Source organism: Lactuca sativa, chromosome 9, assembly GCF_002870075.4.
Source record: "Lactuca sativa cultivar Salinas chromosome 9, Lsat_Salinas_v11, whole genome shotgun sequence".
In the NCBI taxonomy this organism is placed as follows: domain Eukaryota; kingdom Viridiplantae; phylum Streptophyta; class Magnoliopsida; order Asterales; family Asteraceae; genus Lactuca; species Lactuca sativa.
The window spans coordinates 95,531,802-95,554,031 of NC_056631.2; positions in this window are offsets into that span (position 1 = coordinate 95,531,802).

The window sequence follows — 22,230 nt, forward strand, 5'->3', positions numbered from 1 at the left end:
CGAGCCTAGTTATCATATAATAAGCATATATATAACTATTTAGCCAAATAATAACTTAATGAAATAAGTTGGGACACTTAGGAACATGTAAACACTTTGTATAAGTGTTATAGGTCCTAATGGTTGCATCTAAGTTGCTACGGGACAAGGCTAAAGGGGTTTAATGTACCAAATGACCTTGTATATGAGCTTACCACCCAACAAACCCCACCTTTGGAGTTTACGGTCTTAAATCCTTGAGTTTATGGCCGTGAACTCTTGACTTGGTGGTTTTGGGTGTTTTAAAGTGTTAAATGAATTCTAGAATAAGCCTAGCATTGATGGTTTAATCCTTTAGGTAGTTTTGGGACTTAGATTGCTCCTTTGAGGAGTTTACGGCCTAAAGACCATATCCCCTAGAGTTTACGGCCGTAAACTCCTATGGGGTGGGTGTTTTAATTCTTTTAAGCCTCTTGCACACAAAGGATAAATTCTAGACTTTTGTTTAAGGCTAAAGGGGACTTTAGGCACACTTTGGTGCCTTCACTTGGAGTTTACGGCCCAAGAGTATTTCTTGGCCGTAAAATCCCCTTTAGGGATGATTTTGATGTGATTTACTCCCCATTCAAGCTATCTAAAGCCTTAAGGGGTGTTTAGGGCACTTTAAGCCCTTGAAAAATGGTGTTTACGGTCCAAGAAACTCTTGGGCCGTAAACTCCAAAAGCTATGTGTTCTTGATTGTGTTCTAGCCTTAAAAGATCATACATAATGTCCTTAACTAGTTACCTAACAAGGAAATGGGATTACGTAGCTCTTAGGCTTCGTTTTGGAGTTTACTCCCCAAGAACGTTCTTGGGCGGTAAACTCTCGGATCTTACAAATTTGACATGTAAACTATGTTATTAAGCATATAACATGCATTAAAACACAACTAGGAAAGTAGACTCACGATTTGGGATGAAAACCCGAAGATCCGTGAGAGAGAAATTGGCTTTTCTCTAGTTGGAAATGTGAATAATGAATAATTTAGTTTAGAAATCTATTTATAGTCCTGAAATATTTTGGCAGAAAATATTTTATTCTGGAATTGGACTCTAACATGATGAAGGGTTGAAATGCTCAAGTTTCACAAACCCATGAGCATCCACTCTCCTGATATCTCCTTAAATGTAAACCCTAATGTACACAAACTTATTCGGAAAAGTCTGAAGTTCATTGAAACTGGACTAGCTTTTATTGAATAGTTAGTGTTCGTACAAAATGGAAATCTCGGGTTGTCACATCATCCCCCCGTTAGAAGGAATTTCGTCCCGAAATTAGAATTTAAGAAAACAAGAAGTTACAAACAATTAAGCGAAAAGATGAGGATATTTCTGTTTCATCTGATCCTCACGTTCCCAAGTGAATTCCGGTCCTCGCTTGGCGTTCCAGCGAACCTTCACGATAGGGATACGACTTTACTTCGTCTGCTTGACCTCACGGTCCATGATCTCTACTGGTTCTTCCACGAAGTTGAGGCTCTCATTGATCTCAATCTCATCGAGTGGGATTACAAGAGTCTCGTCGGACAGACACTTTTTCAAGTTAGATACGTGGAATGTAGAGTGTACGTTACGAAGTGCGTCAGGTAGGTCGAGTTTGTAAGCTACGGGGCCAACTCTTGCAAGAATCTCGAAAGACCCTGTGTACCTCGGATTAAGCTTCCCATGCTTGCCGAAGCGTATCAAGCCCTTTCAGGGTGAGACTTTGAGAAGGACTCTGTCTCCCACCTGAAACTCCAAAGGTTTTCTTCGTTTATCAGCGTAGCTCTTCTGTCGGTCTCTAGAGGCTTTTAATCGTTCACGGATCTGAACGATTTTCTTTGTCGTTTCCTGAATGATTTCCGGACCAGTGAGAGTACTGTCGGAAGCTTGCCCCCTGGCTAATTGGGTATCACCCACCTCAGCCCAGCACAGAGGAGATCTACACTTTCGGCCGTAGAGAGCTTCAAATGGATCAGCCTTGATGCTCGTGTGATAACTGTTATTATAGGAAAACTTGACAAGGGGTAAATAAGTATCCCATGCCTTCCCAAAGTCAATCACGCAGGCTCGCAACATATCTTCCAGTGTTTGGATGGTCCTCTCACTCTGTCCGTCGGTCTGTGGATGGTAGGCTGTGCTCATGTCTAGCCTTGTTCCTAAGGAATGTTGTAGTGATTGCCGGAATCTTGAGGTGAACCTACTATCTCTATCTGAGATAATGGACATAGGTACACCATGAAGCCGTACGATTTCTCTAATGTATGTTCTCGTAAGTTTCTCCATCTTGTTAGTTTCTTTGATAGGCAGAAAGTGTGCAGACTTGGTCAATCTATCGACGATGACCCATATGGTATCAAGTCCACCCGTTGTCTTGGGCAACTTGGTTATGAAATCCATAGTGATCCGCTCCCACTTCCATTCTGGAATCTCTGGTTGTTTTAGTAGACGAGAGGGCTTCTGGTACTCGACCTTAACCTTTGCGCAAGTAAGACATTTACTTACGAAGGTAGCAATCTATGCTTTCATATTAGGCCACCAGTATAGCTTTTTAAGATCCAGATACATCTTATCTGAACCTGGGTGGACGGAATACCGAGTGTTGTGCGCCTTGGTCATGACCAAGTCTCGGAAACCACCGTGTTTCGGTGTCCAGATTCGGTTCATGAAATATAAGGCTCCATCACCCTTGTCTTCTAAATTCTTGTCCATTCCTCTAAGGGATTCACCCGTCACATTTTCAGGTTTCATGGCTTCAAGTTGGGCCGCCTGAATTTGCTTAGACAAGTGTGAATGGATGGTTATTGACAATGACTTGACTTTGCGACCAGAATATTCCTTCCGACTTAGGGCGTCTGCTACTACGTTGGCTTTACCCGGATGATAACGAATATCACATTCGTAGTCACTGAGTAGCTCGACCCACCGTCGTTGTCTCATGTTGAGCTCCTTCTGATCGAAAATGTGTTGTAAACTCTTGTGGTCGGTAAAGATAGTGCTTTTCATTCCGTACAAGTAATGTCTCCAGATCTTCAGAGCAAACACCACTGCTCCTAGTTCAAGATCGTGGGTCGTGTAGTTAACCTCGTGTGTCTTCAACTGTATCGAGGCGTAGGCGATGACCTTACCTCGCTGCATCAGAACACACCCGAGCCCTTGATTGGATGCATCGCAATAGACTACGAAGTCTTCTATCCCTTCAGGGAGGGATAGTATTGGCGCGGTGCACAAGGCTCGTTTGAGCATTTGGAACGCTCTCTCTTGTTTCTCTTCCCAGTCAAAGGCCACTCCCTTCTGGGTCAAGGTTGTAAGGGGTTTCGCTATTCGGGAGAAGTTCTGAATGAATCTGCGGTAGTAGCCAGCGAGGCCTAGAAATTGACGAATTTCAGTAGGCGTCTTGGGTGCTGACCAGTTCTCAATGGCTTTAATTTTGGATGGGTCCACGTGGATTCCCTCTTCGCTTACCACGTGTCCTAAGAATTCTACTCTTCGGATCCAAAATTCACATTTCGAGAACTTCGCATAAAGTTTCTCCTTTCGTAATGTCCCTAGAACTTGTCGCAGGTGATTGCCATGCTCTTCCTTACTTCGGGAGTAGATCAGGATGTCGTCAATGAAAACGATGATGAACTGATCCATGTAAGATCGACATACTCTATTCATCAGATCCATGAAGACTGCAGGCGCATTGGTCAATCCGAATGGCATCACCACGAACTCGTAATGTCCGTAACGAGTTCGGAAGGCTGTCTTCGGCACATCCTCCTCTAGTACTCATAACTGGTGATATCCGGATCTCAGATCAATTTTGGAAAAATAATTCGCCCCTTGCAGTTGGTCAAAAAGATCGTCTATGCGAGGCAGAGGGTAACGATTCTTGACCGTCAGTTTGTTGAGTTCTCTGTAGTCAATACACATACGGAATGATCCGTCTTTCTTCTTAACGAACAAAACTGGTTCTCCCCAAGGTGAGAAGCTCGACCTTATAAAGCCCTTGCTGAGTAGTTCGTTAAGTTGACCAAAGAGTTCCTGCATCTCAGCTGGTGCTAAGCGGTAGGGCGACTTGGCTACTGGGGTAGCTCCTGGGACTAAGTCGATTCTGAACTCAACCTGTCGTTGTGGAGGTAACCCAGGTAGTTCTTCTGGGAAAATGTCGGGGAAGTCGCTCACTACTGGAATGTTCTTTAGTTCTTTCATTTCGAGGCTTGTGTCGACGACGTGAGCATGGAATGCATGGTATTCTTTGCGCAGATACTTCTGTGCTTGAATACTGGATATTATACGAAGATTCGCACCAGGTTTGTCGCCGTATACTATAAGAGTTTCGTTAGACGGAAGGTTTAGACGGACTACTTTCTCGAAGCACATGATGTCGGCGCGATGAAGACTTAACCAATCCATGCCGATGATAATGTCGAAGCTTTTAATTGAGACCGACATGAGGTCGATTGGGAATGAATGGTTATCTAGAGTTAGGGTACAACCTAAGTATATGCTATTCGTACTTTCAGTTTTTCCATTAGCCATTTCTACTGTGAATAGTTCTTTGAGTGCGTGTGGTGGTTGTTTAAGCATGCGAGCAAATTTATGGTTTACGAAGCTTCGCTCTGCTCCACTATCGAACAAAATGCATGCATAGGAGTTATCGAGGAGGAACGTACCAGTTACCACTGTCGGGCCAGCAACTGCTTCCCCGTGGCATATAGCTAGTACCCTCCCTGCTCCACCAGCATTCTTTGCTTTGGGGCAGTCCCTCTTATAGTGGCCTGCTTCGCCACATCCATAGCAGGTCGGGCTCGCGCCAGAGCCAGGGACCTGGGTGATCGGTTGTGCTGGGAACTTACAGAATCGGACTGTGTGTCCTCTCCTGTTGCAGTTAGAGCACTGCATTTCACGGCAGGGGCCGTTGTGGTGGTAGTTGCATTTGTTGCACTTGGGCAAACTTACAGCATACTGACCCACCGGAGCAGTAGTAGCAGCAGTAGCAGGGGTTATTGTGGCATGCATTGCCACAATTTGCTACTTTTTGGCAGCCCGTTGCTTCTTCTTTCCATCCCAGAATTTCCGCTTAGTGTTAGCGGGTTTGGAGGGTTCCGGGATGGCTAGGGTTGTTGTTGTTGTAGGGGTTTTGACTCCATGGTCAATGAGTCGCTGTGCCAGTCGTTTGGCACTGTCGAAGGTAGCGGGGTTTGATGCTAGGACATTCCCCTGATACGGAGGCACTAGCCCCCATATGTACCTTTCGATCTTTTTCCCTTCAGTGGGAACCATATTGGGGCAGAGGGCCACCAGCTCGCTGAATCGGGCAGTGTAAGCGATTACGTTGGTGCCCTTCATAGTCAGGTTCCAAAGTTCCTGCTCCAATTTCTGGACTTCGCCCCTCGGGCAGTATTCCTCAATCATGAGGTCTTTCATCGTTTCCCAGCCCATGTCGTTGGCTACGACGAGGGTTAGTGCCTTAACATGGCCGTTCCACCATGTCAGGGCCTTTCCTTCAAAGGTACATGCGGCATACTTGACTTTACTTGCCGCAGGGCATGAACAGATTTCGAAGACTGATTCAGTCTTCTCGAACCATTGTGAGAGGGCAATGACTCCGCCGGTGCCATAGAAAGGCTTCGGCTTGCAATTGGTGAAATCCTTGTAGGAGCACTCTCTCGAGCGCACAGGGGTTTCAACTGGGGTTGATTCAGTAGGGGTTCCACCTCTGCTGGCATCAGATGAGTGATACTGAGCCATGGCAGTTGCCACTGCTGCAGCTACGACAACATTCAGGGCTGCAATATCGATGACCGGAGGCAGAGGAGCTAGTGGAGGTGCAGGGTTATTCCTGGGAGATTTGCGAGGAGGCATCTTTCAGCTATAAGTTTATAAAGATAAGAAAGATGGTAAGAATCAATTTGTAAGCAACGTGAAAGTGACACATGGACTAACTAACCATAGCCCAACAGTTGAATGAGTGTTTGAGATCGCAAAAAAGAATATTAGTAGCAAACACAAATTTTCCCACAGATTCGATAGATGTCAATAATATTGGTATTACCGATGTAATAAGTTCAGAGAAAATCGACCTATCAGTAGGTCTTACATCATACCATACATAAAAGTTTGACAGTTCTTAGATTCCTAATTAGAGTACTGAAAGTTAGGAATATTTTACAGATAAGTGCTACATAGAGCACAGATGTTAAAGGCTATTCCTTAACCCAAAGACAGAGATGTACTAGACATCATCTAACGGCGATGGGAATTCCTCGGTCGAGTCCTGAGGTCTGACACTTGACGAAACACCTCTTGAAGGTGTCGCTCCTGAGCCCTCTGACGGGCTCAAAGTTCCAAGACTTCAGCTCGTGAGGCAGCCAGCTGTTGCTGCGGGGTTTCATTGGTCCTCCGGGTCCATTCCATGTCTTCTTCAAGACGGCGGATTCGGACTGTGTTGACACCTGAGTTGGCATCAATCTCCATGACCCGGTCGATGGCTGCTCGACCTTGTTCAACATTACGAGTTATTCTGTGGATAATGACAGGCAGAGCTCGGTCAGCAGAACCACCTTCACTGACGTTATAAAAGCTTCGGTCCCCAAAGTATGGTAAGGTTTGACCCTGTTCATCACTCCAGCGATTCAAGTTGGTTGCCCACAAGGGAGTAGGACCTGGAAAAGCTGGTCGGGGGTTGTTGTTCGGGGCTTGACCTACTAGCCGTAGGTTGTTGACTTCAGGCTCGGAGTCGGATCCATCAGAAAAGCCTTCTGCGAGGTGATCATCCTATAGGATTGGATGCTCATCTTCGGGCTCTTCTTCGATCCACCCGGCATTGCCTTCATTTGGAAAGTACGGGTCACCGTGATGGAATCCAACCATTTAAATCTACGCGAGAAGAGAGGTATAAGAATATAGTATACATGTAACTCGTAGTACAAAATACACCTATAGTATTTTAAGTTTAAGTTCTACTGATCTTCTTGTGGTATTGTTGGTAAGGTTTTAGACTTGTTAACACATCACAACCATTCTAGGGCATATGCTAATCACTCCTAGGACCAGCATAGTTGATCAGGCTATGCCATTCCCAGGACAGACCATACATCCCCGAGCTCACTTGTGATATTTAACAATCGTAATACTTTTGTTCTTGTCATTGTGACACTGATTTTAGTATGAATGCAGACTAGTATACTTAATTAAATATTTTAATATTTAAAGTATAGACTCCTGGTTAGAGTGCTTTAATCCCTAATGGGTTTATAGTTTAGTATATCTTTTATGGGTTGATATACTTGATTCACTATAAACAATGCTCTGATACCAATCTTTCACACCCCAAAACCAAGAACGGCGGAAACGTTCTGGGGCGGAGGACGTCATGTACAGTATCACAACACAGTAAATGTAAATAAGCAAACAACATCATCCATTGCATTAAATATAAAATTTTAATACAAGCGTGTTCTGTACAGTTTTAGACACCAAAAATATAATGTAAATCAAAATAATATGATGAGTCTTGAAGGCGCTCCATCTTCTCAAAAACTGGCATCGGTACCTGTCTACTGATGACCTGAGAATACAAGTTATTTTGATAGAGTTTATCAGCATTAAGCTGGTGAGTTCATAAGTATTTTAGTGTCGATGTTTGTTATCAAAACGTTTGAACGTGTCTCAAGTATAAGTTTGTAAAATGTATGTAAGTGTTTGTAAAAGTTTGAATCTCTCAGAAAAACCTATATTTTCTATTAAAGTAGCCTTATACCAAGGCTTAACTGTTTTGTATGCTCGTTTGTTGTAAAAGTGTGTGATTTCCCAAGTTTAACTATCATTTATCAAATATAGTTTGTACATTAATGTTTAAGTGAGGTTATCACTAAAAATATGTAATGGGTAAATCATTGTAGTACTGTAGTTTTGTATTATAGGAACTACTGCTGTACTAACTACCTTAAACTGGATTTATATTTAGGTATAATGTGATAATTTCACCATACTATCGACTGGTATCAACGACATACGAACGGTCGTAATAACGAAATGACGTTTGGCACCCGCAGAACTACAGGTCCGGCTGTAGCTAGCAACAAGGTGTAGGATAGTCAATCCAGTATAGATCTATACGCAAACTCACGCTCTCCCTCCAAGAGAATTCTGGCTACAACTCAGGCCATGACATTTAAGGCATGCTCCGATCCAGTGGATCACATTTGTTATCGTATTCTTGTATATGTACTGTTTCTCGTTCTAGTATAGTTGTATATGTTCTCCTCCTAGTATAGTTGTATATGTTCTCTTTCTAGTATAGTTGTATATGTTCTCATCCTAGTATAGTTGTATATGTTCTCTTTCTAGTATAGTTGTATATGTTCTCATCCTAGTATAGTTGTATATGTTCTCTTTCTAGTATAGTTGTATATGTTCTCATAGTAATGTAATGTATAGACTCATGAATGAACTGACTCATTGATCGAACAGTTGTAGTAGTATGATCCTGTGTTACCCCGATGGTAACTTACTAGTAATGTGTATAGTACGCATGAATATGGAAGTACTTTTATGTCTATATATGTACAATTGATATATAACTAATATTGAAATGACCTTCGGATGGTCACCCGAAATCCCACCAGACCACATCCAAATCGAGAAAAAGGAAATAGGGCGGATGGCCTTCCTAAGCCCTTTAAACATTGCTTATATATCTATACATATATGGACATGCAATTTATAAGAAGTATAACAAAGTTTAAATAAAAGTTTTTGATAACTAAAGGAGTTTGTAAAACATTTCGAAGTAAAGCAGTTTGATAAACAGTTTGAACAGTGATAAAATCATTGATTTTCTAGTTATTAATCACATGTGATTAATGCAATCACATGTGATTGATTTCAATAACTATAAGCATTGAACTTGTATCCCCCCCATAAAGTATTTAAAACATTTAAAAGCATTCCAAAGGTTAATTAAAGGGGTATGAACTCACTTGTGGTGAGTGGTTTGGATTGTAGTGTCGGATACCGTGCTAGGTGGCAAACGGAGACTTGTTCACACACACGAGCCTAGTTATCATATAATAAGCATATATATAACTATTTAGCCAAATAATAACTTAATGAAATAAGTTGGGACACTTAGGAACATGTAAACACTTTGTATAAGTGTTATAGGTCCTAATGGTTGCATCTAAGTTGCTACGGGACAAGGCTAAAGGGGTTTAATGTACCAAATGACCTTGTATATGAGCTTACCACCCAACAAACCCCACCTTTGGAGTTTACGGTCTTAAACCCTTGAGTTTACGGCCGTGAACTCTTGACTTGGTGGTTTTGGGTGTTTTAAAGTGTTAAATGAATTCTAGAATAAGCCTAGCATTGATGGTTTAATCCTTTAGGTAGTTTTGGGACTTAGATTGCTCCTTTGAGGAGTTTACGGCCTAAAGACCATATCCCCTAGAGTTTACGGCCGTAAACTCCTATGGGGTGGGTGTTTTAATTCTTTTAAGCCTCTTGCACACAAAGGATAAATTCTAGACTTTTGTTTAAGGCTAAAGGGGACTTTAGGCACACTTTGGTGCCTTCACTTGGAGTTTACGGCCCAAGAGTATTTCTTGGCCGTAAACTCCCCTTTAGGGATGATTTTGATGTGATTTACTCCCCATTCAAGCTACAAGTAATAGAGGGTTATTGTCTAAAGCCTTAAGGGGTGTTTAGGGCACTTTAAGCCCTTGAAAAATGGTGTTTACGGTCCAAGAAACTCTTGGGCCGTAAACTCCAAAAGCTAAGTGTTCTTGATTGTGTTCTAGCCTTAGAAGATCATACATAATGTCCTTAACTAGTTACCTAACAATGAAATGGGATTAGGTAGCTCTTAGGCTTCGTTTTGGAGTTTACTCCCCAAGAACGTTCTTGGGCGGTAAACTCCCGGATCTTACAAATTTGACATGTAAACTATGTTATTAAGCATATAACATGCATTAAAACACAACTAGGAAAGTAGACTCACGATTTGGGATGAAAACCCGAAGATGCGTGAGAGAGAAATTGGCTTTTCTCTAGTTGGAAATGTGAATAATGAATAATTTAGTTCATAAATCTATTTATAGTCCTGAAATATTTTGGCAGATAATATTTTATTCTGGAATTGGACTCTAACATGATGAAGGGTTGAAATGCTCAAGTTTCACAAACCCATGAGCATCCACTCTCCTGATATCTCCTTAAATGTAAACCCTAATGTACACAAACTTATTCGGAAAAGTCTGAAGTTCATTCAAACTTGACTAGCTTCTATTGAATAGTTAGTGTTCGTACAAAATGGAAATCTCGGGTTGTCACACTGTGTTAGACCTGGCTAGACGTATCTTTCATTTGATATTGTCTGCGGTCTGTATTCACTGTTTTGGACCTTACCAGCTGTACCTTTCATTTGGTACCTTCTGGGGTCTGTGTCTCTATTTGTTAGACTGAACCAGGCGTTTCGTTCGTCCGATACTCTCCTGGAGTCTATGATTGCTTTGCCTTAGTCAACAGTCCTCACTGCTGAGACATATGTTATTTCCCTGTTGTCTCTTGCTTTCTTTAATAATCAAATTCAATATTTTGATAACGATAGCAATTAAGGGAAAACCACTTTTTACCACATAACACTGACCAGTCTTGGTAGAAGGCTGCTTTGATTAAAGAAAATATAGGATTTTCTAGAAAGAACTCTAATACACTGTAAACACTTACACTATTACTTTATAAAGTTATTTGAATGAAATGTCACTAAATACTTATGAACTCACCAGCATTTGTCAAAATGCTGATACTCGCTTTTCAAATAACTTGTATTCTCAAGTTAGTATTAGACAGGTACATCTCGGAGCTGTTGATGAAGATAGCTTAGTATCATGTTGTATATATTCTATTACTTGTATTACTTTGAATTGATGTATTAATGTAACCATGTAAAATTATTACTATTAATGCAATGTCTTGTTGTACTTTGATTACTATAATGCATGTTTTGTGATACTTGACATGACGTCATCCACCCCCGAACGTTTCCGCCGTTCTGGTTTTGGGGTGTGACAATTACGCACCACATACTGCCTCTTTTGCCAATCTTCATATTAAGCACTTAATTCTCAAAGGCTAAGCATCCAATACTCAAATCAAGTTCCTAATAGGCAATAGCTCCATAATGGATAAATTTTCCAACTTTATCCATTAGGATGACCCAAACAACCAAGATCTATTCTTTAAGCCTCAAAGGGACCAAAACACATCTTTCTCATCTTAGTCCATTAAGTCTTGGTCTCCAACCTTCAGATCTGAATCATTATGATGTTTAGATGGATAAAGTTTTTAACTTTATCCATAACAAGGTCACAAACTTTCAATATCTAAACTTTATGTACTAAAGTGAACAAAAAGTGACAAATATGAAAATTAACAAGATATATGAAACTAATGAGCAAGTTTGAAGCTTTTTACTCAAAGTGGTCTAGAAATGATGTAATCTTGTTGTATCTATACTTGAATCATTCGTATATAAACTTTGCCACCACCTTCTCCTTCAAGATTCCACCTTCCAATGGAGAAATAAGCTCATAAATGATGAAAAGGATCAAAACAAGAGAGATGAGGCTAAGGTTTTGAGTTAGAGGCTCAAGAGGGTAAAACCTAATGATAAGGAGGAACCCCAAGGGGTTAAAGACCTTAAATATGGCTAAAAAATCCGAAATAACGGTTTTTACATTGCGGAATTACGCCATGCGTAACTTTGAGTACGCCCTGTGTACTCTACTAAAAACACTTCCCACCCTCAGCATATACGCACTGCTTACTCCTTGTGTACACCCTACCTACTACGAGACTCACTTTGCGTAACTTCAAACAACCATAACTTCTTCGTTTCAACTCCATTTTCGATGATCTTTATATCTATAGAAGGGTATCGAAGAGCCCCACAACTCTATCAAGTTACTTATGACTAAAAAAATCTTGAACTAAAATCCTTAATTTATGAAAGAAGCTTGAAACATAACCTTTCCTATTTTACCATCTTGCAACAAAAAATACAAGGTTTAAATCACTTATCCAACACCATCAACATCCACTAGAGTCTAAACTCCATTCCCTTGAAACCCAAGGTCTTTACATGGCCGAATTACGGTCCACAAAACCTAAATTAAGAAATGTCCTAAAAGGATATTACAACTCTCCCCCTCTTAAATTAGATTTATTTCTCGAAATCATTCCTTACTACTTCCTCTGCCACCCTAGTCGATCCTACCCGAACTTCCTCAATTATGTTTAAGATTGAAGATTCATGTTACATCTTGTTTCCTATCAATTGTTAATTCAGGTCCATGGGAAGAAAGTCAATTGTGTAAAGGCTTTAGGACTTAAGGAGGTTATGTTTTGACCTTTTGGAAGGAGGCAATATTGGTTGTGATACCTTAACCTTTGAATTGTGTTTCAGGCCGAAGGCTAGAAAAAGGAAAATCATAGGCCGAGGTCTTGCTTGAAATATGGATTTTTGTTTGAGAAGTTTTTAGTCCAACATATCAAGATAATATTATAGGGCTCTTTAATTACTTTCCGTGGATATAAAGATCGTTGAAAACGGAGTTGGAACGAAGAAGTTATGACCGTTAAAAGTTAGGAATGTTTTGGGCTTAGTCTAGTATGCTGGGCATAAATGATGTATGTTGGGCATACTAGACATCCCTAGTATGCTAGGAGTAAGAAGATTATGCTGGGCGTATGTGATACGAACCTAAACCCTATTTTCAGGGTTTGAAACCTAACTTCCCTAAACCCATTCCGTTTATAGCCTTCACCTCTCCAACGCCCTCCCTTGAAACCCTAACCCTTGTTTAAGCCTTGTGAACAAAAGAAAGTGTTTTGAGTGCTTTGGAGTGTTCTTGGTGCATCTTGTATAAGAAGGAACTCTATGGAGAAGTGTTGGTTGCATTAGAGCTTTTAGATCCATAGGTTGTTCACCTTGATCTTTCTTCTAGAGTTATAAAGCTTGAATCGTGATGATGTATTTGTTAGATCTAGCTAGTTTTGGGTGTTATGAGCTTTTGGTCACTTTAGTGCATAAAGTTTAGATCTTGACAGATTTTGACCTTGTTAGGGCATCTCCAACGCATTCCTAAACTCCATTTCTTCCCCTATTCTTCTCCAACCCTACCCCATTTTCACATCCATTTTTAGAGATACGAATAGTATTCCCCCATATATGGGGGAATACTATTCATATCTCCAAAAATGGAGGTGAAGTTTGGTTGCCAATTTTAGTCCCTCTTATTTTTTTATACATTTCTAGTTTATTTTATCTACTAATTATTATTTAAATGCAATATTTAATATTTATAATATCATGTTATATACTAATTTATATTAGTTAATCATAAATATAGAGTTTAATTAGTAGAGGGGTGTATTTGATAATATATATAAGTTATAAAAATGGAATATTCAAGGAATATACTTTTTGGGGTAAAAAACGGGGTAGAAAATGGAGTAGGGTTGGAGATGAAACACTATTTACTCCATTTAGGAGGGAAAAAATGGAAATGGGTTGGAGATGGTCTTAGGGATAAATTTGGAAACTTTATCCATTTAAACATCATATTGATTCAGATCTGAAGGTTAGAAACTTGGAATTAATGGATTAAGTAAGAAAGATGCACTTTTGGTCCTTTTGAAACTCAAAAGACTAGATCTTGGTTGCTTAGACCATTCTAATGGATAATGTTGGAAAGTTTATCCATTATGGAGCTATTAGGACCCACACAAATGTGATATTGGTCCTTCAAACCCTTCCACACAAGAGTTAAGATGTCTTAATGAGTTAGGATGTTGGGGGTTTTTTGGTATTGAGCACTTAATAGCCATGCAATACCATAAAGTTGGAAACTTTATCGTTAAGGACATCATTTGAGGACTAGATCTAGATTTTAGACGAAAAAGCTTAAGGAATTAAGTTCTTAATAAAAGGGAAATGAGGCAGCTACGTACGCTGGGTGTACGCCAGGTACGTTGCATGAACGAGGTCATCGAACATGTTTCTGGTCAAGAATCGAGTATGCTAAACGTACAAGCTGAGTACACTAGGTCTACTCAGTTGAGTTGACTTGATTGAATTTGACCAGGATTTGACCAAGTTTGACCTAAGGGTATTTTGATTTATAGTTGAGATTTATCACTATCTGGTGTATAGGTGACTGGTAGAGCTGATATATCTGTTCGGACTGAGTGGTGAGTTTTCCTCACTGTACTTGTGGGTCGAAGGCACTCATACCAACCCACTAGATTATGTATTTTGGTATATGGGATGTTGCTATGCTATAGTGATTAGTAGATCTGCATATTTGTCTGATGACTGGTTATATGATCATATGTTGATGAATATATGTTATTTGTTATGTATATGTCGACATGGTATGGTGAGAGTGTTTTGCTTTGTGCTGACAGTAAACAGACTGAGGCATTTGAACCAAATGGTTGTGGGTCGGGGTATTCCAATCAGAATGTTGTAGGCCAGGGGTAATCCAACTAGGAGGTGGTGGACCCGATATGTATTAGGCAATCCAACCGAACGGTTGTGGGATGAGGCATTCCAATTGGAAGGTTGTGGACCTGGTCGTAATCCAACCAAGAGGTTGTGGATGTAGCACGTATTAGGCAATCCAACTGAAAGGTTGTGGGCTAGGACATTCCAACCAAAAGGTTGTCGGCCAGGGGTCATCCAACTAGGAGGTTGTGGACCCAGTATCTGTTTGGTTATATGATTGTGTGGTGGTACTTTGGGGGAACTCACTAAGCTTTGGATTAAAGTTTTATTTTATTGTTTCAGGTACCTCAGATGGTCGTGACAAGGCGAAGGCGTGATCATGCACATCGTTCGGATTTTATGTTGTGGGATTTTGGGACACTCTGATTTATGAATTATACTTTTGAAATAATGTTTTTTGTAAACAATTATTGTCTTGGGGTTGTTTTGGAAAAATGAAAATTTTACTATGATTTTTGGGATGTTACAAGTTGGTATCAAATCCCATGTTTGAGTGAATTGGATGACCATTCGTGTGAATCTAGTCTCAAGCTAAGGATCTGTGAAAGTTTTCAAAATTATTTTTAGAATTGTTTTCCAATTTTTTTTCAAAAGAAACCAAAGAAGGATGAGATTTTTATGATCAACGGGAGCAAGAAACTGTACCCTAAGATTCCCATACTATTATTTTCCTATGATGATTGTGATAAAATTGCATGGCAGTAGTAGGCTAGGGATCATTAGGAATTGAATGATAGAATTGCCTGATGTATGATGCTTGATAACCCAGGAGAATTTCTTGTATGCTAGATAAAATTGATATCATTAATACATTTTCTTAGTGTGTGCATCATAGGGGTACACAACTAAGATTTATAGGTAGGTCAGGTACCAGAATGATGGTTGGGGAATTGTGGATGTGGTAAGTCATAATCCTTTTGTTTCAGGATAGAAAATTGGTGCTATGAATGGACTATCAGATTTATTGCTTGTGCATCTCCATGTGGTTCTTCATCTGAGATTCATAATCTCTTAGAGTTTTCTTGGTCCTTATCTGGAAGATCATCTTCCGTTTGTTATACATTCCAAGAGTTGGGGATGGTTTGTACCGGGATGAGTCGGTTTGAGACAAGGTTTGGTTGCAACACCAGTGGGTGGTAGTTCGAACCCTAAATAAGGGAGAACTTAGGATTCTAATTGGAGGATCATCGATCTGTTCAAGTTTGTGGTGTCAGAAGAATGGTCCGTAGGGATCTGTAGTGCTGGTATGCAGGACTTCGATTCAAAATTTGGTCATGTCAAGGGTGTAGAACAAGTGGGTATCAGATGTATGTGTTCAAGAAATACACGAGTTGTCTTGCAGCAGGAAGAAGTTGGCCAAGGAGCTCGATGTAGCCATTGGTTCCTTTTGGGATGCCAATGAATAGATGAGGAGGTGCTAGGATTGCTCAGGTTGAGTATTAGTTGATTGAGGGATTTTTTAGCTTGTTGTATGGATTTCTATTATAGTCTAGGTTGGAAAATTGTCGATCGGTAAATCAGTTTCAATGATGGGTATGTTCAACTCCGTATAAGTTTCTGGTTCGTTGGATCAGGTGTCAATGCATTCTCGATCATTGGTCATTTCGTTCATCATCAAAGCAGAGATTCTTCGGAACTTCCAAGCTATATTAGTAGAAGTTCAATGGATTCATCAACCTATCATCAAGTTCGGATTGAGTTTGGAAGATGTCTTTGGTTATTGGGAGTCTAGAATTTGGGACAGTGTTATTCAGTTTTCTATACGGGACATTAGATCTGCGTAGAATCTCATTTTTGGCATGTTGTGCTAGAAGGGATGATAATTGGATGGATCCGACCATGGTTTTAGCAACATTTCAAGTTATCTTTAAAAGTTTTATCGAGCTAGTTGTGTATTCATGGGATCTGTTTCGTTCGTTCATGAGGATGATTATGTTAATGAATGAGGGTCGTCATTTCATTAGATATACCAGTCTTCACCCTTTGGGTAAGGTTGTGAGGAAAAAGGAACGCAACTGTTGTGACAAGTCTCCAGCTTAGTGTTGTCTCTTTGATGGAATGGATAGAGTGCCTGAGAACTACAACAAAAGAAACAATCCTGTCAGTCCTCGTCCGGGAGGTGGTCCCAAAACGAACATTCAACGAAGGTTTTTTGAAAGGACTAGAAGATTTTTTGTTTTTTGGTCCCTTCTCTTGGAGGAGCATGGACCTTTTTATGCCTGTGGTCAGGGGGAAAAATCCCCGACATAATATTTTACCTAATCATAAGTGGCAGGGGAAAATGTTCCTTGATTGGTAGATCATGCTCCGCGCATGGTTGCCCTTTATTGGTGTACGGCTTCCAGGAGCGATGTTCTAAGTGGTACACCTATAACTCGGGGGGATGACTAGTACTATTTTGTTTCGATGCCGAATTTGACGCTTTGGCGCTAAGGAATGGGTTTGGGATCGCAAGAACAAGGGCAAGAGTGGGGGCCCGATGTTAGGCGTACCCCAACCTTTACCCAAACCATCTGACGGTTCCATTATTGACGTATTCTTTGTAGGATACATCAACAAGTCCCCTAGGCTAGTAGACGTCAACGTTTGCTTAGGGTAGCTGATTAGTTCTAGATTAAATCTAGGCACGCGTTTGGTGGGAATGGTCCCTGACGTGTAATAGATCCGTTCTGGCGAGACAGCTTCGCTTCGTTTCGTTTTTCTTCTCCTCTTTCTTCCTTTTTCTTTTTATTTAAGGGCTCTCTACCTTTAGAAGTGTTTATACAATTCCTCTTCCTATAATCCGCCGTCCCATCCTCTATTGTCATTTCTTCTCTTGCCCATATTTTTTCACTCTTATTCCTGATGGCCTCTACTAGACCTGGAGTTGTTCCTATGCCCGAGGAGTTCGAGTCCCTTCAATTCCGATTTGGGTTCATGCCTGAGCATGGGGTTCAATTCTCATCAGAAGGGTTTACCATATACCAACCACCGGTCAGGAAAATGGGTATTATAGTAGCGATCTTCGAGGCCAGGTTTCGGCTTACCGTTTCTGGTTTCTTCGATGAGGTTATGCGAGAATATGATTTCTCTATCCACGATTTGACCCCGAATGCTGTGAGGTTATTCGCTCTTGCTGGTTCTTCATCACTAATGTTTGCCCGTTCTTACGAGCTTCTTGAAAATTAGGGAACAAAGGAAACTACAAAAATAGGATATTGAATTGATATCATTGATCTAGATTAACTGCTTTAATCACAAAAGTTTGCATCAATAATCAACATTCCGAAGAAATTGTGCTTAAACAAAACACACACACAGACACACAGACACACAGACATAGACACACACACACATACACACACACATATATATATATATATATATATATATATATATATATATATATATATATATATATATATATCAAGGTTGTAAAAATCATTTGACAGTAGCTTGACGGTCGACTGGTGTTAAGGGATTAATCGGTCTTGGCGGGGATTAATCGGAGACCATAAATTATTAATAAAATATTAAAATTAATTAAATATTAATATATATTAAGAAAAACAAGTACTTCAAAATTAGAAAATAAGAAAAGTTGTAATTTGGAAATACGAAAATATGAACATTTTGGTATAATATTTGAAATTTTGAAAATTTGAAAGTTTTGGAGTAAAAAACGAAAGTTGGGTTTTTAAATTTTTTTTGACCTTTTTTTTGACTTTTTTTTTTTGATTTTTTTGACTTTTTTCGACTTTTTTGACTTTTGTTGACCAATTAATCCCGCCAAGGCCGATTAATCCCGCCAAACCCGATTAATCCTAAATTTCCTATTAATGCCCTAATCCTCGACGGTTGGAGAACGCCAAACGATTAATCCCGATTTCTGCAACCATGATATATATATATATATATATATATATATATATATATATATATATATATATATATATATATATATATATATATGTGTGTGTGTGTGTGTGTGTGTGTGTGTGTATGTGTGTGTATGTGTGTGTGTGGGGAGTGGTCTCCCCGAAGGGTATTTTGTAGGCCTTGGTTTTGGCTCTTAACTGAGCGATCAATCGCCTCTCTTTTGTGGTCGATTAAGGTGAGCCGAGGTCGTAACCTCGATGCTCCCTGGACTCATATGTGCTAAATTGTCAGGGGATGGTTATGACCCTTCGGACCCTTTTGGCACGTTTGGTTTAAAAGCATGGAGGCTTTATTGCTTGTTTAAACCGATGTATATGTATGGGGATCATCTCTTTCTGATATTTGTGGTTGCATGTTGGTGGGTCATTTTGCTCTGACAATGTGGGTGATCAACCCGTGTTCTCATTTGGCAAGTCCGTGTATCCCCCTTTTTTATTTAAATTTGTATTTATGCTTTACATATGCGTGTTTGTATATTGACTAGTGGGGTTAGTCCACTATCTCGTGAAACTTTATTAATTGGAAAGTTCTAAGGACAACTTAAACTTCTTCATGCTAACTGTTTTACAAAAGTGTGGCTTTTAGGCCATAGGTCTGAGCGTCATTACCCCCACCTTAGTTTATGCCCTTTGCCGACTGTTTCTATGAGTAAAAGTGGTGCAGGTTGCCTACATTCCATGTTAGGGGGTATCAGTCTCCCGTCTTGTGCTTCCAACATGTATGCTCCATCCCGATGTGACCTGACTATTTTGTAGGGTCCTTCCTAGGTTACACTTAACTTCCCCAGTGTCTTCGAGTGGCTAGCCTCATTCTTCCTCCGCACCCATTCTCTTATCTTGAAGTTCTTTACGCGTACCCGTTTGTTGTAAAAGATTTATGTACGGGCCTTGTGGGCTGCTTGTCAGGGATCCGGAGGTGTACGCGGGGCATACAACAAGGTATGCTTAGCATACAAACAGTGAAGCGAGTACGTCAGGCGTACCAAGTGGTACGCTTAGCGTACTCATGCGAGGGTGTTGATCGGGGATTGAGAGGTGTACGCTGGCCTACAGAAGTGTACGCGGGGCATATGTTAAGACCTTGAAAACCCTAATTTTGGGGTTGGCCACTATTTAAGCATCCTTATGGACTTGAAACCCTCATTTTATCAGCCTCCTTGTCCTCCTTACCCTACACATGAACTCTAATTCCGTACTTGTGTGTTTTTGAGCTTAGAAGGCCATTTTGAGGTGGATTTTGGTGCTTTGAAGGAAGGTGATCATCTTTGATGCTTCACTTGATGCTTCTTAGCTTAGACCTCTTTTGGTTTGGTTTTTTGGATCCTTTTGGTCCCATTGATGAGATCTTATGAGTTCGTATCGTTTCTGAAGCTTAGAGTTGCCACTCTTGGTGTTATTTTGGTCCTTGAGTCATAAAGTTGCCTTTTTTTGAGGTTTAGATCCATCCATGCATGAGTTAAGGCCATTTTCATGAAAGTATAATGTTATATTTTGAGTTTGGATTCATTTGGGGCATGCAAAGTCACCAAGTTAGTGACTTTATGGGTCTAGACATCAATTAGGACTTAGATTTGTGGTTCGGAACTTTGGGCTAAGCATTAAGTGCTTAATGGCAAACGTTGGCTCAATAGAGGAGTGTGTTGGGCATATATGTTTGTACGTGCATCATATAAGCCATCAATCGTGTACACATAATGAAAAGGTAAGTAGGCCATGCGTACTCAGTCAGATAGGGCTTTACAACTTTGGGCCTCGGTTTGGGCCATTTCGTGGACCTAGTTGCTTTGGCCCTTAGTGGGCCATCTGAAAGCAAGCTTTTGGACTAAGGAAATAATTAGACTTTAGGGTAAGGTCCATTGGAGGGGTTTGGGCCCAATTTGGAAAATTAGGCAATAAGTAGGCCTTGTAAAATTAGTTACTGTTGTGCCTTTTATATTGTGGATTTGGGCCTTAGTTTGGATCAAATTAGGCCAGGGGTAGGATGGTCATTTTAACACAATAATGGAGTATTGGATATTGATTAGAACCTAAGTATTGATTGGGTATTAGTTTGTACTGATAACTCGGGGAGTCGTCAGGGCAGCAACTAGGGATTTCTTTATGTGAGATTCAACATTTAAGGTGAGTTTCCTTACTGGGTTTAGCAGGTCGAAGGCACCAATGCCGACCCTTCTTGTTTATTTTAGGAGGCTAGGAGTCTGCATAACCCTTACATGTGTTATGTGCTGCTATGTATACTCAACGGGATCGATGTCGGGTGAGGCACGATGACTAGAATGTATGCTATTGTTTGATGATATTATATGTGTTAGCATTATTGTATGTTATGTACCGTATGTGTATAGTGGGCGAGGCCTGATATCAGTCGGGGCATAAAGAATAACATATTTGTATTCCAAGTGTCGCTCGATGCCGTGCGGGGCCCAATGGCGGGCGGGGCCCGGAGTAGGGCCGGGGCCTAATGTATGTTTTACTATGTATGGTATGGGGTATTTTGGGGGAACTCACTAAGATTTGTGCTTACGGTTTTCAGTTTATATTTTAGGTACTTCCAATGGTAAGGGAAGAGCTCGGGATGACTGCATTGCACACACCATTGGGATTCCGCATATGATATTTTACTCTGATTTTTATGACATTTGATACATTGGTTTTGTTGAGATGTATGGATGATATTTGAAAATAATATTTTATCTATTTTAAAAATGAAACGTTTGGGACCATATTTTGGGATGTTACAAGTTGGTATCAGAGCCTTGGTATGAGCGATTTGGGCACACTCTCGGGTGTGTATGAACTCACACTAAGGATTTGGTAGGATTTTCAAAAGAAAAATGTTTCATAAAAAGGATTTCTAAAAAGAGATAAAGGGTGTGGTGCATGAAATCGACTGAGCTCAAGTAAGTTTTCCTAAATTACCCATACATGTTATTTGATATGCTTGAGTCTGTGAATCTGTAAATCACATGCTAGTTAGGGCTAAGGATCTGCTTAGTTGTTGCTTGATAGAATGAAAGGAGAGATGCCTTTGTATGACTGTTGTATGAGCTTGTAGACTTGCATTCTAGTAATGATCAGTCAATGATAGGATGACTTGATTAGGTTATGCTTGGTTCGGATACTTAATGCTTGAATTCTGCTTGCTTTGTGCTTTTAGGAGTTCTAACTAGCTTCAGCTAACTAGTAAACGAATATGCTAAGTTACATATCGTGGGAACTAACTAATTTTAGAAGATTAGGTTTTAACTCTATTGTGCAGCTTTTGTTTGAGTCCAACCATTGTAGTGTGAGACCTCTCATTCAAAGAATTATCTAGTTTTAGTGATATATGATGGTATTCGTGAGCAAGTTAGAAGGAGATAGCGGGAATTCCTTTTGCAGCTGATGGCAAAGAGTGGTATGGAGTTGCCCTAGGAGAACCTAGGAGGAGATATAGTATTGGAACCTTATCTATGAGGGATGTTAAATTGATTTAGAGTAACCTGGTTGAGTTAAATAAATTCTTGAGGAAAGTACGGATATATATGTGGAAGTTAGTATGGGCCCGTACTACTGGAAGCATAGGATCCGTAATCGATTCAAGGAGGGCTACGATAAAATCAGGAAGCTTGTATGGTTGTGATTCCCTGGTATATTTTGATGCGTATTCTGATAGTTTTTTGGTATATTTTTCAGTATGGTGGTATTGTGGGGCAGACCAGTTAGCAGTTCTGGTGCTGGGGAGGGTTCATGCTCAGGATATGGAGTTGGGCAG